Raw genomic sequence first — 6,000 nt, 5'->3', positions numbered from 1 at the left:
CACATATAAATAAGGTCTTATATATATATATGTGTGTGTGTGTGTGTGTGTGTGTGGACAGGGAGGCAATCCATCACAAGGCAGTCACATACTCATTTACACACTACAGGCAATTTGGGAACTGCATGTCTTTAGATTGTGAGAGGACACTGAAGTACCCAGAGGAAACTCACCAAGCACAAGGAGAACATAACAAACTCGACCCAAGGAAGGAATTAACCCCGCACAAAGTGACCATTGCAAAAACACTTTAATAACTTTAATAACCATTGCACAAAGACACTTTTTCTATGCATATTTGCACACCATTATATTTTTATTTGTACAGTATATTTCTATTTTGTACAGCATATTTCTATTTTCAGTTTCTATTTTTAGTTCTATTTTTCCTAGTTAAATTTTTTTTTCTATCGTATTTCTTTTATTCATATTTATTACTTATTATAAGCTTTAATTCTCTTTTTAAGGTCACTGGTGGTCGTGTAAGCATTTCACTACATTTCGTACTGTGTATGACTGTGTATGTGACAAATAAAATTTGAATTTGAATTTGAATTTGAACCCTGGAAGTGAAAGGCAACGGTGCTATCCACTATTGTCACTGTGCTCAAATTTTACAGTAAAATTTGTTAAATGTTTTTAAATTCCCTTAAGTCTTGATCCTTAATAGATTTGGTTTCACACTGGTGCAATTTAAATTTTGTGATAATTGGACATTTGTATATCTGTAACTTTGTAGATTTGTACTTCTATACCTATAGAAGCAAAATTTTAAATGGTGGAAAACACAATATGGTGGACATGATATGACCCATAAAAAAAAAATTTAAGAGTAAACCTTGCATGGTGGCATTATTATCCTCGGTGTATGTCCAAATTTGCCCTGATGGTGGTAACGCCAGAAAGGTGAATACTATAATTGCTGCATAGGTAGTCTCCCAAAATTTGACCAAATTTAATAAAAAAAAACAGCACCAAGCATTCTATGGACAACAACTGCAACAATAATAATTATTATAAAATGTTATTTTAGAAGTAAAAAGTGTCATAGAAATCAATTATGTGGTGGGGGTTTTGGTCAGGGGAGGTCCATAAGACTGAAGAGGATCTGTGCATTGTCTGCCTCACCTAATCTGGGGGTTCCGACTAGCCTGAACTGTACTGCCTTACTCAGTATTTATGGCCGCTTTTTGGAACAACACCATCAGTTCTGTGGTGGTTTCTGAGGCTAAATCATTGTAAGCATTCTTAAATGTGACTTTATATGTAATATATGTTTGTTTATACAATTTATTTCTTTTTCTTTTTTATTAAGATTGCATATTATATTATATTATATTATATTATATTATATTATATTATATTATATTATATTATATTATATTATATCTACTTTTCTTCATTTTTGGCTCCATTTTTATTTCTTTTTTTATTGTACATTCACCTGTTTTGGTTAGGGTTGTGGCCACTCTAGGGCTCACCCATGTAAGGCAGAAACACGATTGCAGGGTATTGAACCTTAGCTACATTACTTGGCCCAAACTAAAGATGGAAAAGTTTTTTTGTCATGTTTTGTTTGTTTGTACCTGCACATAAAATTTATTTGGTGTAATTTCATAAAAATAGACAAAATAGTAGTGTAACCACCCTGTCAGTAAATATGGACACTGTAAATGCCTTGTATTTTAATAAAAAATGGTCTTTGTCCCAAAGGTTTCTCTTTGCAGTACCCAATTTTATAATTAAATCTGTTATTTATTCAACTTTAAGAAACAGCTTCTCTAAATTCATACAACACAAATACACTATGTGGACAAAAGTATTTGTCCAAACCTGTTAAATATTGAATTCAGATGTTTTAAACAGGGCCCTTATCCCCAGTGAAGAGCGATCTTAATGCTTCAGCATTATACCAAGACATCTTGGAGAATGTTATGCTTTCAACTTTGCATCTTTTTGGGGAAGGCCCTTTTCTATTCCAACATGACTGTGTCCCAGTGCACAAAGCAAGGACTATAAAGACATGGTTTGATGAATTTGGAATGGAAGAACCTGACTGGCCCACACAGAGCTCTAATCTCAACCACATCGAGGTCCACTTCTCATCTTCTCATCCAAACTCATAAATGCAGAATACAGAATTAATGTGCAAGAATTCCCACAGAAACATTCCAAAATCTTGTCGACAGCCTTCCAAGAAGAGTGAAAACTGTTATAGCTGCAAAAAGGTTAACAACTCCATATTGAAGTGTATGTGTTTGGAAACAAGTTTGGACAAATACTTTTGTCCATATAATATATAGTTAGGATTGCTTAAAGCATGGTAATTTAAACAGTAGCAAGCCTACATGCATCATACTCATAACTTGCTTGACCGGCTGGTTAAATCTCTGCATTGCCAATGTGTGACTTTACAGCCCACTTCTACTGGCATACAGGTCGGCCCAAATACCTTTTCATTTTTGACTCATCCTGCAACCAGTCAAACCCTAACTAACAGTCCAATGAATGAGATCAGGCTCACCAACCTCATTACTCTGTATTTGTGCTCTTGCATTGCAGCAATTGCAACTTATTGGCCCATCTGGATTCTCTGCTTGCTGACATAAGTGTGCTTTCAGAAAGATCTGTGATCTTTGCTTCTTTTTCAAAATTCTCTGTCTGCATATATAATCACACCTCCAGGTGGCCCTGATGGTTCTCCCAGTGTGGGCCAGTCAACATGTCCCTGAGCCTCAGCCTTTCTGTGGATTCTTGCTTTATTGTTGTTGACGGCTCTGTGGATGTGACCTTTATTCCTAGGTTAATCTCTGTGTCTGGACAAAATCATAGTATATATTAACTCTCATGTCTGCCCAGCCTATCTGTCTGTCAAGACATGTCTGTGGGTTTTTTTTTTGTTGCAAGTTCACTATTTCTGTGTTGTCTGTTCTTTCCGCTTAATCTTTACGTCTTTCCCTGAGTCTATCCCTGATCCCACATCCAACTCAAGCTCCACCTCCCAGTTTTCTCTTCTGGGTCTAATAACACTAGTTTGTGCTGTGTTGTCTGCCGAGGTTTTGTCTTTGTTCATATTCTGTGTTGTGCGTTCATTGTATTGTATTTTGTGGCTTCTGGTTAACTATTTTAATGATTTTCAGTTACCATGGAAGTACATTAGGTTTACTTGTTGCTTACTAATTCTGTCTAAGCGATCAGTTTAAACCCATTGGGTTGTCCATTGCATTAATAAAGTATTGTATGCTTACAAGCTTAGTGTAATATTGTTTATAGCTTACATTGTTCAGTTTTCCACTGGTTTACCTTGCTGGGCTGTTTGGAAGTTTTGTAAATTACCCCCCCCCTTCCCCCCAATTATTTTTAACCTTATCCTTGGATTACACATATGACTTTTTACTCTTTGGTTAGACATTAATTAATCAGGCTCTTTAGAATTTTTAAACTATATATTTAACTTCAGGGCTTAAGCTGTATAATATATATATTTTTGATCACATGTGAAAAGAAGCTGGTGGCACAGTAGTGTAGTGGTTTGCACTGTGGACTCGCACCTTGAGATCACGGGTTAGATTCCCACTTTGGTCTGTGTGCATCAAGTTTGCATGTTCTCCCTGTGCTTGTTGGGTTTCCTCCAGGTACTTCAGTTTCCTCCCACAGTTTAAAAAGGTTATTCATGCAAGTAAATGACAATGAGTATTGTTTCATATTTTATAAAAGCAAAAATTAATATTAACACTAAATAATAAAAACATGCCCATTCACATTTTTGTCACATTTTTTTTTTTTGCATGAACATTATGGAGATAATATTAATAATATTAGGCCTTATGATATTAGGGCTACACTTTTACCAAAAAAACCTTGTAAACCAAAGCACTAAAGTCCCATACATATACATAGCCTACTTTCAAGAAGGTTTTATTTGTTTGTGTACACCTCATCATTACACTTATACGTGCTTGTTGAACATTCTGTTCTGTCTATGCTTCTATAACTGCCTCAAATTTTCTGGGAAGGCTTTACAATAGATTTTGAACATAGCTAAAAGGATTTGTGCTCGCCGATCCACAGAAGAATTAGTTAGACGTGTCTGTGAGCATTCCGATTCTTTCCAAAGGTATTCAGTATGTTTGGGGTAAGGACACTGTGCTACCTTGAGCAAGTTATGGTTTGGGGCTTGTCTTTTGTGCACAATGGCACTGTCAGGCTGATATAGGTTTATCTTGAGGTCTTACTTCCAGTATGGAAAAATCTTAGTGTTTCAGTACACAAGACATTCTAGACAACAGCATGCTTCCAACTTTGTGGCAACAGTTTGGGAACCAGCCACCTATGGGTGTAATGGTGTATTGACATTCATTTAGCCACAGCAGAGTCAATGAATTATTTAGTTTATTAACCTGTCTTTCAATAAGTTGGATATTTGGGTCCACAATTATATTAATGAGGGACTCACTCAGCCATACAGGTTCTCTTGTGCCACCTGCTGGTGTAGTGATATAAAAACAATTAACAGCAAGTTTTATTGTCCTATGCACAATAAAGAAACATGTTCCCCCCTGTACAATGAAATTCTTCCTTTGAAATTCCCCTTAATGAATGCTGCCAAAAAAAAGAATAAAAAATAAAAATAAATAAATATGGATATACAAAAGAATAGGTATATATATATATATATATATATATATATATATATATATATATATATATATAAAAGATATATATAAAAGATATATATCAACATAGAACTAAGCCAGAATATGAAAAATATGCAAAAGTATGAATATCAAAATCTAAACACTGTAAAACACACAGTGTGTGCAAGGCTGCAATGGTTTGTGCAAATTGTGCAAATGATTGTGCAAAAGATTTTTCATGATTATTATTGTGCAGGGGATTGTGCAAAATCTGCAATGAATCTCCCAAAATCTAGTGCAAAGTCTGCAATGAATGTCTAATATCTGTCAGCAGTTGGAAACAGTTGAAAAAGTCCATGCTTGCACACTCCTGTCAGCTGTTTAGGCTGATGGCAGTGGAAAAGAATGAGTTCTTTAGCCTGGATGTTCTGCATCTCACACTTCTGTACCTCCGGCCTGAGGGAAGTGGTGAGAACAGTCTGTGCTTGGGATGGGTGGGGTCCTTTAGGATGGAGGCAGTCCTCCTGCAGACTCTACGATGGTAAATGCTCTGCAGGGAGGGCAGCAAAGTCCTTTTTAGCAGTAGTACTGCCATACCACCAGTGATGCAGTTTATCAAGATGCTCTTGATCATAGAGCTGTAGAAGTTTGTGAGAACCTAAGGAGACATGTCAAACTTCCTCAGCCTCCTAAGGGAGTACAGCCGCTGCTGAGCCCTCCTAACCAGCTTTGTGGTGTTTAGTGTCCAAGTGAGGTCGTCACTAATGTGGACGCCTAGATATTTGAAGCTGCTCACCCTCTCCACTTCGAGATCCCGGATGAACAGTGGTCAATAAGGTCTTTTCTCCTTCCTCATGTCCACTATCATCTCCTTGGTCTTGTAGCCTACAGAAAGCAACATGATATAAGAGTCTTTATTTTCCAGGTGAGAGAGGGAATGATGGATAGCAGCAGCTATCGCATCTGATGTCGACCTGTTGGGCCACTAGGCATATTGTAGGGGGTCCACAGTGTTGGGTATGCTGCTCTGAAAGTGAGCCAGCACCACTCTCTCAAAACACTTCATGATGATTGGAGTTAGCGCTACTGGTCTATAGTCATTCAGACAGATGGGCGGGTTCTTCTTAGGGAGAGGGGACGATGGTTGTGGTTTTGAAGCAGGTAGGAACAGTGCATTGACTTAGGAAAAGGGGAAAAGATGATGGTGGAAACATTAATCAACTCGTTGGCACAAGCTCTTAGGGCCCGCCCAGGGATGTTGTCTGGCCCTGCTGCCTTGCGTGGGTTAATCTTTCTCAAAAGTTTGTATACCTGATCTGATGAGACTGTTGGAACAAAGTAGAGGAGTATATTTTTGCTGAAT

This window comes from Clarias gariepinus, chromosome 24 (assembly GCF_024256425.1).
Source record: "Clarias gariepinus isolate MV-2021 ecotype Netherlands chromosome 24, CGAR_prim_01v2, whole genome shotgun sequence".
Taxonomy (NCBI): domain Eukaryota; kingdom Metazoa; phylum Chordata; class Actinopteri; order Siluriformes; family Clariidae; genus Clarias; species Clarias gariepinus.
This window is presented reverse-complemented; position numbering follows the sequence as displayed.